This window comes from Dasypus novemcinctus, chromosome 17 (assembly GCF_030445035.2).
Source record: "Dasypus novemcinctus isolate mDasNov1 chromosome 17, mDasNov1.1.hap2, whole genome shotgun sequence".
Lineage (NCBI taxonomy): Eukaryota > Metazoa > Chordata > Mammalia > Cingulata > Dasypodidae > Dasypus > Dasypus novemcinctus.
In genome coordinates, this window is record NC_080689.1 from 41,693,454 (window position 1) to 41,710,601 (window position 17,148).

Sequence of the window (17,148 nt, forward strand, 5' to 3'; positions counted from 1 at the left end):
CTTTTACATTCCACCTCTCTTTGTTTAGCCCCCAATTTTTCTGACTTTTTATTTCTAATACCTCTATTCTGTTTTCTTTCTTTCATTCACTCTTTATATTATTGTCCTTTCTTTTCTCTTTCCCTCTCTCCTAACCACATTGGACTTTTGATTCATACTGTATTCCTCCCCATATTCAGTTTACTATCTCATTATAGGTACTCCACTTTTATTACAGTTATAACTCTACACAGCTTACATGAGTTTAATATCTATTCTCCTAGATCTCACATGGTATTTCTGCTGAAATTTACTATCAATACTACTATTATACTTTTTCTTTTCTTACCCCTTTTGCTTTCCCTGGCTCTAATATTTTCCTTCAAGGGAACTTAGCCAACAACAAGGAAATAGAATAAGAAGAACAAAGTGACAAAGAGAAGACTTGTCACATATGCAAAAACAAGAACTAATTAAACCCCTAGACCAGATGAAGAAGCTAAAAAAATGAATAAACCCATCAAGATAAAATGATGACCAGACAGCAAAAAAATCTACAAAACACCAGTAATGAGGAAAATGTGGCCCAATCCAATGAACAGACTAAAAACCAGGAAGAGGAGTGGAACATCAAACAACTAATCAAAGCTCTCAAAACATATATCATGGACCAATTAATTGAAGTGAAGGAAGAGATTAAGGATATTAAGAAAACACTTGGAGAGCTTACAGAAGAAATTGTAATCATACCCAGAAAGATAACAGATAATGATGGTGATGAACAGCACAATTCAAGAAATCAAAAATACACTCTCAGCAAATAACAGCAGATTTGAAGAGGCAGAGGAAAGAATTAGTGATGTGGAAGACAGTACATCTGAAATCAAACAGATAGTAGAATTAACCAATAAAAAGATAGAAAAAAATCCAGCAGGGACTTAGGGACCTGAATGACAATGCAAAACACACAAACATACACATTATAGGCATCCCAGAAGGAGAAGAGAAGGGAAAGGGGAACAGAAGGAGTGTTGGAGGAAATAATGGCTGAAAAGTTCCCAAACCTATTGAGGGAGATGGATATACATGTCCAGGAAGCAGAATGCACCACAAACACCATAAATCCAAACAGGCCAACCCCAAGACATATACTTGTCAAATTACCCAATGCTCAAGACAAAGAGAAAATACTAAAAGCTGCAAGAGAAAAGAGAACCATCACATACAAGGGAAACTCCATAAGATTAAGTGCTGATTTCTCATCTGAAACCATGGAGGCAAGAAGGCAGTGAAATGACAAAGTCAAGGTACTAAAAGAAAAAAATTTCCAACCAAGAATACTCTATCCAGCAAAGCTAGCATTCAAAAATGATGGTGAGTTCAAAATATTCACAGATAAATAGAAACTGAGAGAGTATGCCATCTAGAAACCTGCCCTTCAAGACATACTAAAGGAAGTTCTGCTGGAGGAAAGAAAAAAACAGGAGAGACAGAGTTGGAGGAGAGTATAAGAACAATTAAAGAGGAAAAAACAAACAAACAAAATATGACAAACACAAATCCAAAGAAAATATCACTAATATAAGTAATTTCTTGAAAGTTATAACACTGACTGTCAATGGACTAAACTCACCTGTTAAGAGTCACAAATTGGAAGACTGGATAAGGAAATATGACCCATCTATATGCTATCTACAAGAAATATATCTTAGACCCAGGGATTCAAGGAGATTGAAAGTGAATGGATGGAAAACAATCTTACAGGCAAACAATAACCAAAAAAGGGCACGAGTAGCTAGCAATATTAATATTAGACAAAATAGACTTTAAATGCAGAACAGTTGTGAGAGACAAAGATGGACACTACATATTAGTGAAAGGGATAATCTTTCAAGAAGAAAGAACAATCATAAACATTTATTCCCCTAACAAGTGCGCCTCCAAATACATAAGGCAAACAGCGGAAAAACTAAGTGATGGAATAGATGCTTCTACAATTATAGTGGGGGTTTTAATACATCATTATCACCATTGGACAGAACATCTCAAAAGAGAATCAACAAAGAAACAAGGTTTTGAACAATATATTAGAGGATCTGGACTGAAGAGGCATATACAGAACATTACACCCAAATACAGCAGGATATACATTCTTCTTAATTGCACATGAATCATTCTCCAAGATAGACCACATGCTAGGCCACAAAGAAAGTCTCAATGAATTCAGAAAAATTGAAATCATACAAAATAATTTCTCTGACCACAGTGGAATGAAGCTGGAAATCTGCAAGGGCCAGAGATCCAGATTTGGCACCAAGATATGGAAGTTAAACAACACAGTCTTAGAAAAACAGTGGGTCAAGTAGGAAATCTCAAAAGAAATCAATAACTGCCTTGAAACTAATGGAACTGATAACACAACATATCCAAATTTACAGGATGCAGCAAAAGATGTACTGAGAGGGAAGTTCATAGGCATAAATTCATACATCAAAAAAGAGGAAAGAGCTAAAATTGAAGAACTAACTGCACACTTGGAGGAATTAGTAAAAAACAACTAACTAAGCCCAAAGGCAGAAGAAGGAAAGAAATAACAAAGATCAGAGAAGAACTAAATGAAATAGAAAATAAGAAAGCACTTAAAAAATAAAAAAAACAAAGGCATAAATTCATTCATCAAAAAAGAAGAAAGAGCTAAAATTGAAGAACTAACTGTACACTTGGAGGAATTAGTAAAAAACAACTAACTAAGCCCAAAGGAAGAAAAAGGAAAGAAATAACAAAGATCAGAGAAGAACTAAATGAAATAGAAAATAAGAAAGCACTTAAAAAATAAAAAAAAAAACAAAAAGCTGGTTCTTTGAGAAGGTCAATAAAATTGACAAACCCTTAGCTAGACTAACAAAGAAAAAAAGAGAGAAGATATAAATACACAAAATAAGAAATGAGAAAGGGAATATCATCACTGACCCCACAGAAATAAAGACTATCATAAGAGGATACTTTGAAAAGCTATACTCCAATGAGGAGGACAATTTAGAGTAAATGGACAAATTCCTAGAAAGACATAAGCAGCCTACATGAACAAAAAAAGAAATTGATGATCTCAACAAACCAATCACAAGTAAAGAGATAGAATCAGTCATTAAAAACCTCCTAACTAAGAAAAAGCCCTGGGCCAGATGGCTTTACAGGTGAATTATACCAAACATTGCAGAAAGAACTAACACCAATCTTGCTTAAACTCTTCCAAAAAATTGAAACAGAAGGAATATTGCCCAACTCCTTCTATGATGCCAACATTACCCTAATACCAAAGCCAAACAAAGATACCATAAGAAAGGAAAATTACAGACCTTATCTATAGATGCAGAAAAAGCATTTGACAAAATATCATAACCTTTCTTGATAAAAACACTGCAAAAGATCAGAATTGAAGGAAACTTTCTGAACATGATAAAGGGTATATATGAAAATCCCACAGCTAACATCATTTACATTGTGAGATCCTAAAATCTTCCCCTTTAAGATCAGGAACAAGACAAGGATGCCCACTATCACCCCTTCTATTTAACATCATCTTAGGAGTACTTGCTCAGGCACTGAGGCAATAATCAGATATAAAGGTCATCCAAATTGGAAAGGAAGAAGTCAAAATTTAACTATTTGCAGATTACATAATCCTACACATAGAAAGCCCTTAGAAGTCTACAGCAAAACTTTGGAACTTATAAATGAGTTCAGTAATGTTGCAGGCTATAAGATCAATGCTCAAAAATCAGTAGCATTTCTGTACACCAGTAATGAGCAATCTGAGGACATAATCAAGAAACAAATACCATGTACAATAGTAAATTAAAAAATCAAATACCTAGGAATAAATTTAACTAAGATGTGAAAGACTTATACACAGGAAACTACACAACACTGTTCAAGAAAATCAAGGAAGACCTAACTAAATGGAAGAATATTCCCTGTTTATGGATAGGAAGATTAAATGTCATTAAGATGTCTATCCTACCAAAACTGATCTACAGATTCAATGCAAACCCAATAAAAATTGACACAGCATTTTTAATGAACTAGAAAAACTAACTAGGAAAGTTATTTGGAAAGGAAAGATGCCCCAAAGAGCGAAAGACATATTGAAAAAGAAAAATGAAATTGGAGGAATCATACTACCTGACTTCAAAACATACTACAAAGCTACAGTAGTGAAAACCACATGGTATTGGTACAAGGATAGACACACTGACCAATGAAACTGAACTGAGAGTTCTGATATAGATCCTCACATATGCAGTCATATGATATTTGACAAGGCCACCAAACCCAATCAACTGGGAGAGAATGGCCTTTTCAACAAATGGTGACTGGAGAACTGGATATCCATTTGCAAAAGAATGAAAGAGGATTACCATCTCACACCTTATATAAAAATCAACTCGAGATAGATCAAAGACCTAAATATAAGAGCCTTAAAGACCTTGGAAAACAATGTAAGGAAGCATCTACCGGACCTTGTAATAGGAAATGGCTTCATGAAATTCACACCCAAAGCACAAGCAGCAAAAGAAAAACCAGATAAATGGGACTTCCTCAAAATTAAAGCTTTTTGCACCTCAAAGGAGTTTGTCAAGAAAGTGAAAAGACAGCCTTCTCAATTGGAGAAAATATTTGGTCACTATATATCTGATAGGAGACTAATATCTTGCATATATAAAGAATTCCTATATCTTGAAAACAAAAAGACAGCCCATTTAAATAATGGGAAAAAGATTTGAACAGACACTTCTCCAAAGAAGAAATACAAATGACTAAAAAGCACATGAGAAAACGCTCAAAATCACTAGCTATTACAGAAATGCAAATCAAAACCACAATGAGATACTATCTTACTCCCATATGACTGGTGGCTATCAAAAAAACAGAAGACTACAAGTGTTGGAGAGGACGTGGAGGAATGGAAACACATCCACTGCTGGTGGGAATGCAGAAGGAGCCAACCATTCTGGAGGACAGTTTGATGGTTTCTCAAAAAAATAGCTATAGATTTCCATATAATCCAGCAATTCCACTGCTGGGTATACACCCAGAAGAAATGAAAACAAGGACACAAACCAATATATGGACATCAATGTTCATATAGCATTACTCACTAATGCCAAAAGTTGGAATCAACCCAAATGCCCATCAATAGATGAATGGATAAATAAAATGTGGTATATACATACAATGGAATACCACTCAGCTATAAGAAGGAATATGGTACAAACACATGGGATAACAGAAATGAATCTTGAGGACCTTATGTTGAGTGAAGTAGGCCAGACATTGAAGGACAAATGCTACATGACCTCTCTGATTTGAAATAAGTAAAGCAAGCTGTCTTAGAGAGCTAGAGACTGGATGACAGGCTTAAAGGAAGTTGGGGGTGAGAGGAAGGTTGTGAGCTGATGCAAACATGGGTGAAATCTATGATAAGCTGGAGGTAAGAATTTGTACAGGGAATAGATAAGATAGGAGCATAGGGATAACTTTGGGTGGGGCTTTGCAGGCTTGAGAGGGGCTAGGTTTGGGAGGATGGATCAGATGGTCCAAGGAATTGGGGGGAAGGCTGGGGGGAACAGTTGAATATGGGAGATTGTCAGGTATATGGTTGAAACTATAATGTTGAGAAAAACCCTTTAAAAAATACAATAAGGAAGGAATACCTGTTTAAGGTGCTTAAGGGGGGGGGGTATCTGGCACAGGGAAAGGCTTCTAGGGAGTGTGTGAGTGCTCATTTTGTCATAGTGTATTATATCATTGAGTGGAGACCCATACAATGAGTGTGAAGGTGTACCCACATCCTGGGGAGGCCTGATGTTCTCAAACAAAGGGAATTGTGTCTCTTGAGAGAACTGGTGACTCCCAATGGGTTAGGGCAGTCTAGTTTATCAAACCCTCAACATGTTGCAAGTATCTGTGAATCTGGTCCTTCAAGTAGTGAAGATTGATTGTCACTGTAGGCCCTGAGGGAAGAGGGAGAGATGTATAGAATAGATGGAATCAGGGCAACTGGGGGACAATGGAAGTGTTCCACAGGATCATGCAATGATGGATATAAGACATGTTAAATTACACCAATAACGTATAAAAGTCTATAGACTAAAAAGCAAACCATAATGTGAAACATAAGGTAACTAAAAATTTAGAAAATTATACAATCTAAAATATAAACCATAATGTAAACCAAAATGAAACCATGTTTGAAAGCTATGTTTCAATATTTGTACATCAGCTGCAGCAAATATAACATGAACATATAAAAAGATCATTGCTAGGAAAGGGGGAAAAGGGATTGATGTTGGATATATAGGAGTCCCCTATATTTTATATGTGAATTTCTGTAATCAGAAACTTTTGTGAAGGTAATATTAAAAATTAGGGGAAAAAAGAAAGGATGTAGACACTGAGGAAGAAAAGAAAGAAATTGCCTTGCCACTGTACATACAGGGCAACACCTACTGCAGTGATGAAAGGCAAAACATCAAAAATAAAGCTTTATAATATTTTTCATTTTTCAATACCCTAATTTATTTTTACTTTATTTTAGTTTTTATAAATTAGTATGTATTCCTTTTCTAATCTTTAAACCCATCACTATATTTATTTCATTTTCCTATTAATTAATTTTGGCAATATATTAGGCTTCATTTTTGAAGAAGTTTTGGACCACAGAGAGATTCAACTATGGGAGGGGAGGAACACTGGTGTGGGGTGTTACTGATGGGGGACACATGGTTGGGAGTGAGTTCTCCAGGGCATGTATATAGGGTACATAAAAATGTTCAGATATATGTTGGGTATTTTCATAGTAGTTATAGTTACAAATGGCAACTGAGGGAGTGCTGAGTTCCTACCCAGGGGAGCTCTATCATACTCCCCTATGGAACAGCAACAATCCCCCAAGTTCAAGAGCAAAGACCAATGAAGAAGGATGGTCCAACGATGAGCCCTTGATACTTATGACTATTCTTCTGAGCCTGTGTGCCTGAAATATGAACTAGGTCTAGAGCTGCAGGGTCCCTAAGAGTTACTTCCTAAGTGCCTCTATGTTTCTCAAATGTGGCCACTGTCTAAGCCCAACTCAGCACATAAATGCATTAACCTTCCTCCCAGTATGGGACATGACTCCCAGGGATGAGCCTCCCTGGTGCTAAGGTGCGGCGGCTTGCTCGGTCGGTAGAGGTGGGGTCTGGCTGCGGATGAAGGGTTGGTCCAGCTCTGGACGAGGGGTCGGTCCCGCTTGGGACGAGGGGTCGGTCCCACTTGGGACAAGGGTCGGTCCGGCAGCAGACGAGGGATCGGGTTCGGCTGACGGGGTCGCCCGGCGAAGCCGGCGACGAAGTGGTCGCCCGGAGAAGCAGGCGACGAAGGGGTCGCCCGGAGAAGCAGGCAACGAACTGGGGACAAGGGAGGCCAGGCCCTTGTCGGGGGCTCTCAGGACTGGAGGGCGCATGGCAGAAGAACTACCGCGGAGACAAGGTAAACACGCAAGTCCACTTTATTGAGGGAGAGGCAACAGTTTTATAGGGGCTGGGGAAGGCTGATTGGTCGAAGCCACGCCCTGTTCTGATTGGTTGCCGGCGAAAGGTCAGTGGGAAGTACTGGATGGGGGAAGGGTGGTGATTAGGGATTGGCTGTTGCTGTTGCTGGGGGAAGTGGCAGGGCTTAGTGATTGGTGGCTGCTGTTGCTGGGGTAGAGGGCAGACTTGAGTTTCCCGCCCACGCCTGGCTGTTGCTGCTGTCGGGGGGGAGGGAAAAGGGCAGACTGGATTTTTCCGCCCTGCGCCTGCGCAGGGAGAAAGAAGAAGAAGGGTGCTGCCCCACAGGCATCGTGTGGCGCCATCCGGGAGGAGGGGCGGCCGTGGAAGCATGGCTGCCGAGAAGGGGAGACCCGAGGGCACTCTGCGCCCATGCCGAGCTTCCTTCAGGGGTGGCGGTGGGCCCGACCAACCACCCTATTATGGGGGCAGCGGCTTGGCCTGCCGCGGCTGCTCCCCCGCCAGGCCAGCAAACCACACTGCAGCCCGAGGGGTGACAGCACTAAGGGATTACTACCAATCACTAACTGGTGATGCAACTAGAAAGAGACCGTGAATAAAAGGACCAACTCAGACCAGCAGAATATCTCAGCCTACATGTAAGATCGTGTGTTAAAAACTGCTTTTTGACCTTGAAGGAAAGGGGGAAATGGCAAAGACAAATGCGTTTATATGGCTAAGAGTCTTCAAAAAAGAGTCATGGGAAGCAGCTGTGGCTTAATTAGTTGGGCTCCCATTTACCATATGGGAGGCCCTGGGTTTGCATCCAGGGACCTCCTTGTGTAGGCAGGCTCACCTGATGCCACAGAGAGCCACTGGCATACAAACACCATGAAGTGCCACCTGGCCTACAAGCACCGTGAAGTGCTGCTGGCCTGCAAGTGCCATGGAGAGCCAACTCAGCAAGGTGATGCAACAAAAAAGGGAGACAAGTAAAAACACAGAAGAGCACTCAGTGAATGGACACAGAGAGCAGACAACAAGCAAGCCACAAAGGGGAGGGGGGATAAATAAAAATAATAAATACAGACACACAGAAGAATGCACAGTGAATGGACACAGAGAGAAAACAGCAAGCAAGCTGCAAGGGGGGGGGAATAAAATAAAGGGGAACCAGGAGGTCATCAGGGGGGTTGAGCTTATGCACATCTCAGCAGGACACCCGAACCAGCCAAAGTAGATACAACTCCATGAACTGGTTCTCCTGAGAGCTATGGAGACACACAGGTTCTATGGTTATAGTAGATGGCTCTGGAATTCAGTGCCATATCAGTGAGCCCTACTTTGGAATATGTGTTCCTGAGTGTGATAGAGTTGGACTCAGATGTGACCTTTCTACACGTGCCTCTTCTGTCACTTTTACTGAACCAATGGTTGACGTTAGGGTTGGAATATACTCAGGAGACTTGAATCTCTGGACTGTCCATGTGCTAGCTGGGCCCTGAGCCTCAGCAGAGTGGGAATTCCTACCCTCTGGTTCACTGGACTTACCCAAGTCAGCTAACAGGGAGGTAAAGATGGTCAACAAACACACCAGGGAACTGAGAGGGCCTACAATTGCAAGCAGGAGAAATGCATCTATCATCCATGTGGAATCTAAGCCCCCTTTTGATATAGAAGTGTAGTGGACATCACCATCCCAGGGTCCACAGGATGGTGGAATAAAATATGGATCAGAGTGGACTTACTGATATTCTACAATAGAACTATTGTGACTAGTAATGAAAGAAATTGTAGCATTGATGTGGAGAAAGTCGCCTTGGTAGTTGCTGAGGGCAGGGAGAGGGAAGAAGAGATGTAATGTGAGGGCATTTTTGGGACTTGGAGTTGTCCTAAATGATATTGCAGGGACAGATGCTGGACATTATATATCCTGCCATAACCCACTGAATGTACTGTGGGAGAGTGTAAACTACAATGTAAACTATTATCCATGTGGTGCAGTAGTGCTCCAAAATGTATTCACCAAATCCAATGAATGTGCCACAATGAAGAAAGAGGTTGTTGATGTGGGAGGAGTGGTGTGATGGGGGGTGGGGGTTATATGGGAGCCTCTTATTTTTTTTTAATATAACACTTTTTGTGACCTATGTATCTTCAAAAAAATACAATTAAAAAATTGATGGGGTGGGGAGGTAGGGAGTGCAGTATATGGGAATTTTTTATGTTTTCTTAATGTAACATTTTGGGTGATCTATTAACTTTTTAAAAAGATAATTAAAAAAAAAAAAAAGACTACGAAGAACTGACCAAGATATTGCCCCCTGTTGAGGCTTCTTGGCAACTAGCCAGGAAGCTTTTCTTCACAATAATTTCTTCACCTAGAACTTCCTTCCTTATGGAAAGCTCCTCACTGTAAGCATAAAACTAAATAAGATGGATCATAAGGAATATTAGATTTCTTATTTTATATTACAGTTGCTTAGGGCTTAATGCAGATTTTTAATTGAAGGGTCATGTTGATGTTCTCAGTAGAGAGAATATTGCTCTAACTGCTGTAAATTGCCATGCTTCCATTTTTAATGTGGAAGTACAGTAAATACCTTAAAATTTCCAAGAAAGAAGTGTTTGGACCCCTCTTATGCATTGCCCCAATTGCTTCTCCAGTGGTGAAACTTTACCACAGTCAACTGGTCCCACATGTCCATGGCCAGGCATGTCTGAGTATTGGGGTGACTGTTGCTTAGAGCATCAAGAAATTACCCTAATTAGAAAAAGGGAAGGATTTACAGCTACACCTACATGCCAAATTGCAGAAGTATTGGAGGTTATGTTTTAGTACATCTTTGAAACCAAAGAGGGAATTAAATGTTCTTTGCTGATGTAAAAAGAGATATCCTCTAACAAAAACTGCTCAAATTTACTATTCCAATGCATTCCCTTACTTTTTACATTGGTCTTGGTCTGAAATAAGCATCCCATTTGTTGAAAATCAAATAATTTCTCCCACAAAGGATATGATCAAGTCCTAGCTTCCAGTTTTGTGGGTGTGAACTCACTTGTAAATAGGATGATTGCATATGTTATTGGTTAAGATGACCCAGGGTATGGGCGTGAAACCATTCATAGACAGGACTTTTGCAGCTATTACCAGTTAGTGTGTGGCCAAACTGAATGAGAGTGGGCCTTAATCCAATATGACCTATGTCTTAGAGGCAAAGTCAGAAAAAGAGAGGGAGATCATTATATTACAGAGGCAGTGATGTATTTACAAACCAAGGAACCCCAAGGATTAATGTCAAGTCAGCACCAGAATGCTACAGACTCTGGGAGAAAGCATGGCCTTGGTGATACCTTGATGATACCTTGAGGGTGTACTACTTCTCATCTCCAAAACTGTAAGATAATAAATTCCTGTTACTTAAACCAACCCATTCTGTGGTATTTGTCAGAGAAACCCTGAAAAAGTAAAATACCATTCCATTAAAAAAATATATACAAGAAATGCCCATTCTGGGTTGCTGTGAATAGGCCACTATACCAGAAAAACTGGTATATACAAAAAAACAGAAGAGACTGGTTTTTTTTGTTTTTGTTTTTGTTTTTGTATGTCCCAGAGACTTTGGAATTTAGAGAGAGAAAGAGAATATAGATATATGTAGGCAGTACCATTTTGAATCCATACATTCAAGCATGCAAGATATATAGCACTTTATTTCTCCATCACTGAAGTTAATTTCTATTTCAAGCCTCTGTTCCACAGGGCAGAGGAAACTAAATCTGAGTCAATTTAGGAAAGCCCCACTCACTTTTGCTACATCAGGTGTGAATATCACAGTTTATATAATTCTTCTACGCACTAGAAAGGGATCACTTTGGGACTTCTCTCCACCGAGTCAGCCATCATTCCACTCAGGTCACTTCTGTATCATCTCCTGCTCCTGCTTGTGGACCTCTCCAGGTCTGACACTCTCAGCTGTTTCCATGCTAATATTTTCAGCTGGATAATATTTTGCTATACTAATAGATGTGATTTTCATTTGTGATAAATTTTTGCTCTGTGAAACTTATTGACTCTAAAGCTTCAGACATCCATTGCCTCAGAGGAGGAAATCTTCTGAAGAAGAGAAGCTTGAGGGAGTACAGGTCAATTTAGAATCCTCTAGTGCAGACAACTGCTGCAAACATTAGGAGGGGGAAGAAATCACTTCTGGCTGGACAGGGAAGGATAGATATTGTGTCGGTTTGACATTATTTATGAATTCCCCCCAAAAAAGATTTTTGATTATGTTTGGAAATTGGTCTGTTCCTCTGGACATAATGAACTTTGACTGAATTAGCTTCAGCTGAGATGTCTTCAATTAAATTATGTTAAGATTAGGACTTCGATTCAACTACCTTCATTACAGCAACTCACCTTTGGTGGGCTATATAAATGGACACTCAATCAAGAACACAGAAGCAGATACATGAGAAAAGAGAGAATGCTCCATGGACATGGAAAAAGATCCTGTGACCCCAGGATGAGAGTTGAGCCATTTGCCTGATAGTTTGTAGCTGACCTTGTGAGGGGAGCAGAGCAGCTGAGCCCAGAAAAAAACTAGTTCCAGGAAGAGAGGCAAGCCCTCTGTCAGCCTACAGATGAGATTGGAAGAAGCTGGACTACAGTACCTTAAGAGGGAAGAGGAAACTGAACCCTTGCAGACATCACCCAACATCTTGCATCAACATGTGGCAACAGACTTTGGGTGAGAAAGTGCCTCTTATGATACCTGATTGGACTCTTTAGGATCTTGTGCCTGAAAGCTTCTACCCCAAATAAATACCCTTTCTAAAAGCCAGCATATTTCTGGTACTTTGCAACAGCATTACTTTGGCTGACTAGTACAGATATTTAGGAGGAGATGGGAATGGTGATGAATAATGAACAGAGATCTGGTGAAGGATGAGCAAAAGTATCATTGGTAATCCAATTTTGCCTCTTTAATGGAGTATGTAATAATACCAGAAACTTTGGAGAATATCAGTGCCTACGTATTCATTATCCATTCTCTTGTTCAAGAAAATGATATCTATGAGGCATAGAACCTAAATTTTTACATTATGTTTGATTTGAGACAGTTGGGTTTGGGAACAAAGGCTGTTTCGGTGTCAGGTAGATGAGCTCAATTTGGCTCTGTCATTTATTAATGGTTTTTTTTGGTACAAGCTGATTAGCCTCTCGAAATATCAGTTTTCATTTCTAAATTGGAACAATAATCTATTGCTCGCTTGGTGCGTGAGTTCCTTGCAAACATTTGACACATTGTCTTGTACCAAATTGGCCCTCGGTTAGCACACTCTCCCTACTGGGACATGAAGGTGACATGGCCCCTTTAATTGATCAAAATGCATGCCTTCCTTTCCTGCTAGATAAGTTTCTTAAGGGCAAGCACTTCATCATGTTAATTTCACAGAGTGCCATACCTTGCACTTAATAAAGGCCCGATAACTTTTGGTGATTTTCCAAAAAGGCATATCTAGGAAACTGCTTTTTAATAAGCTGGAGCTGGTCCCTACCCTAATGGCGAACATCTGAGAAGCACTTGATTAGCCTGAAGCTGTCTCAGAATCTAGTTCACTGCATAGACTCCTCAGGACTGGTGATGCTTCGTGGCCTTTCACCTTTTGTCAGGTCCGTGCAGATTCTTGATCCACTGCATTGGCTTACACTTGGGTACTGAAGAATTCAAGACCTCTCTGGCCTCCCCGAACATCTGCTGATCTGCCTCTTCTTCCCTGCAGTTCCCCTATTCATGTCTTCCACAACATGCTTTGGGGCATGGTGTTTTCTCAGTCTGGACTGTCATTTCTCCATTTCTTCACCTGGAAAATTCCTCTCACTCTTCAAATCCAGCTAAAATGTTCCCTTTCCTTGATGTCGTTTCTGACTCTCCTTGGCATTTTGTCACATTTACCTCTGGGCTCCGTTGTAACCTATATTTCTTTATGGGTTTGGATTGAATTTGAATTATTTATTTCCACATTTATATTCCTATATCCTTGCAGATGACAGTCATGTTTTATTCTTCTCAGCAGTCTCTGGATTCAGCACACAGTACTTCCTCAATAAATGGTGAAGAGAAAAATGTATGACTCTGCCAGGCATGATGGCTACCACTCATCATCTTTCCACCTGTACTTCTCGGGTCCTGCCCAGATGCAAAATCCTTCCTCCTGCCTTTGCTCCTATACATCTGCAGAGACTGTGTCTCCTTTAGTCTCTGATCACCTCCTCAAAGCCCCTGGTCTTCACTAAAGCAGTATTTGTCTCTTCCCCTATCCCTCTATTCTACAGCCACTGTGACTTCCACCATGCCTCTAACTCTCTGATTTTATTTTATTGAGCAGCCCAACTCCATTATATTTAGTTTTATATTTAAGTAAAATATAAAGTTACGTAGGCAATTTATAAATGGCATAGAGTGCCTCCCAAGTTCATTTCTCTGAGTATGCACCAGATCCTCTTGTGAGTCCTGGAACCCTCACATTGTGCCTTGGAGTCTTAGTCACAGTGTTTCTCCCAATCTAAGTGTTACAGAGCCCCTGCTTATCCACTGCTAAAAATAAAAACTTCCGTTTGAGAGAGCTCTTTAAGCTTGGCCTGCGTTGAGCGTTTAATTGTACCAAGGGCTGCAGTGCAGATTCACACTCAGAAGGGGGCTTTCTACACTGGGACAGACACAAAGAAGGAAAACATTAAAACAAAAAAGCAATTAAGCCAGTTTATGATTTCCTGCATTCCCCCAGCGATTGCTAATTATCAGAAGATATGTTTGGAGAAGCTGAGCCTCGAGCAGCCTCCCTCCCTTCCTTATTCTCCAACCTGCAACCAAGGCAGTGTGTGGCATTTCAGACGTGGCATGCCTTCAGGTTAGAGATGGCCCAAGGGTCCTACATTCCATGTCAAGCCTCTCTTGCCCACGCGGGTAGAAGCCATGGCAGGGAAAATCTACACTCAAACCTAAAGAATTCATGCTGTGATGGTGGATGGAAAATGAGCGAAAAACAAGGGAACAAAGAGAGAAAAGCATTTCAAACTGAGAGGCTATTTGTTTTGATTTAAAGGGCTTTATTTTCGGCCTCTTCTCCTTCATAATTTTTAATATCGTTTATTAAGAGAGGACATTTTCTTTCTTGCCAAGAAGTGCTTGGGATGCCGTTTTTCCTCAGGGAAAAGTCTTTTTCAGAGAAGGGTAAATTGTAGGAGGAAACAGGTAAGTTTTAGAGGAACCATAAAGGTCTCCCTGATAGCAGAAGGACTTTCTCCTCCTCATTAACAGTTGAAATGTTTTATTCCATAAGGGAGAATTTCCCAAAATGAAGATTTCCGAAACAATGATATAATTAATTCATACTCTGTAATGTAAGTAGTTGCTGACAGAACCTTCCTTCATAATGAATTTTAAGGAGATGGAAATTATTAATTACAGGAATGAGGGGATTGAGGGAAAGGTCACATTTCCCATAAAGAAGGGCCAAATTAAAGAGCTGTTTCTAAGTAACAATAAACAGGATTCAGTCTTTTACTGCTTTCCTGCTACCATCTTACTCTCTCATTTTTTAAACATTTTTTTTTAATTAGAGAAGTTGTCGGTTTATATAAAAATCATGCAGAAAATACAGAATTCTAAATACTCCCATACATGCATTTTTCCTGTTATTAACACTTTGCATCAGTGTATACCTTTGTTAAAATTCGTGAAACAACATTATCAAAGTATACTATTAACTATAGACTATAATTTACAATAGGGTTTACTGTTAGCATTGTACAGAGCTACATCTTTAAAGAATTTTATTCTAGTAAACAAATATACACACTAAAATTTATACATATCCACCCTAAAATCTTCCATCACTGAAAACAGTCTGTACTAATTAAGTCTGTACCAATTAACACTCCATTTCCTACCTGCACCAAAGCCCCTAGTAACCTGTATTCTAGTTTCTGACTCCATGAGTTTGCTTATTCTAATTATTTCATATCAGTGAGATCATGCAATGTTTGTCATTTGGGGTCTGGCTTATTTTGCTCAACATGGTGTCTTCAAGATTCATCCATATTGTCACATGTATCAGGACTTCATTCCTTCCTATGGCTGAAAAACATTACATTGTATGGTGTGTGTGTGTGTGTCTATATACACCATGTTTTGTCTATCCATTCATCTGTTGATGGATACTTGGGCTCCTTCCACCTTTTGGAAATTGTAAATAATATGAATATCAGGGTGCAAATATCTGTTCTTTTGGGTATATACCTGGAAGTGAGATTACCAGGTCATATGGTAATTCTATATTTAACTTTCGGAGGAACCACCAAACTATTTTCAATTGCCACTGCACAATTTAACATTCCCATTAACAATGTACATGCATTCCTTGTTCCTATTTCTTCACATCCTGTCCAATACTTACTTTCTGATTTTTGAATATTTGCCATTCTAGTGGGTATGAAATGGTATCTCATTGTGGTTTTGATTTGCTTTTTCCCTAGTGGTTAATGATGTTGAGCATCTTTTCATGTGCTTTTTTGACATTTGTATATCTTCTTTGAAGAAATGTCTATTCAAGTCTTTTACTCCCTTTAATTTTTCTTTTGTCTTTTTGTTGTGGAAAAAGAATTTCTTTATATATTCTGGATTTTAAACCCTTGTTGGATATATGATTACAAATATTTTGCTCCAATCTGTAGGTTGACTTTTTACTTTTATGATGAAGTCCTTTGATGCACAAATGTTTTTAATTTTGAAGAAGTCCCATTTATCTATCTTTTCTCTTGTTGCTAGCGCTTTTGTTACAAAGTCTACATCATACTCTCTCTTGCCACCTCCAGCTTCCTCTCTTTCCCATCTCCACAATGATAGGTACCCAACTCTGTCCACCTAAACATGACTCTTAGGTTCCTCTCCAATTTTAAGTCTCAAGCTTTAGGGTTGTGGCCCAGAGCTTCCTGTCCCAACTCTCCAGCTCCCACTAATACTCTTCAAGAAAAAGAAACTCTGAAAGTTGAATTTTCCTACTCCAGGGTGACAATGAATAATCACTGTTAATGATGGTGCTTCACCAGCAGATATTTAACCACCATACAGTTGAGTAAATTAAACTTGGAGAGTTTCTATTGAAGAAAATGTGAAAGCTAATGTATTGTATGCTGCCTAAAACTGCTGATTCTGTAACAATAGCAGATGATCATTCTTTGCTGCAGCTATTCACTGTATGCAGTAAGATAGAGCATGCTCTTCCTATAATCACCATGATGTCTAGAATAAATGGAGGATATTTTAATGATGACAGATGTAACTTTTCTTACAGCTCCATCAAATAATTTTTTGAGATTATTGCAAAATAATACTTAAAAAGTTATATAACAGTAAGTGGCTAGAGGCAGCAGGTTTAAATGTCGCCTGGTTTTTGAAGGAACAAGGAGAAACATCAAATTACTATACACCATTTAGGCAACCATGATTGTCAAGGAAACCTCAGTGAGCTGAGAAAAATGAAATCCCTCAAAATATCTTGATGATTTTTCTCCTTTCACTGGAGGTTTCTTTCTTGCAAAAAGGCCATAAAGTGATTATAATTTGAGATTGAGATG

At 39.3% G+C, this 17,148-nt stretch overlaps 1 long non-coding RNA gene across 1 annotated transcript in view; it reads left to right on the forward strand.

Moving 5' to 3' along the window:
* LOC131273858 (uncharacterized) overlaps positions 1-17,148 on the forward strand; it is a 91,774-nt gene that overhangs the window by 39,854 nt on the left and 34,772 nt on the right. The gene's annotated exons all lie outside the window — the stretch shown is intronic.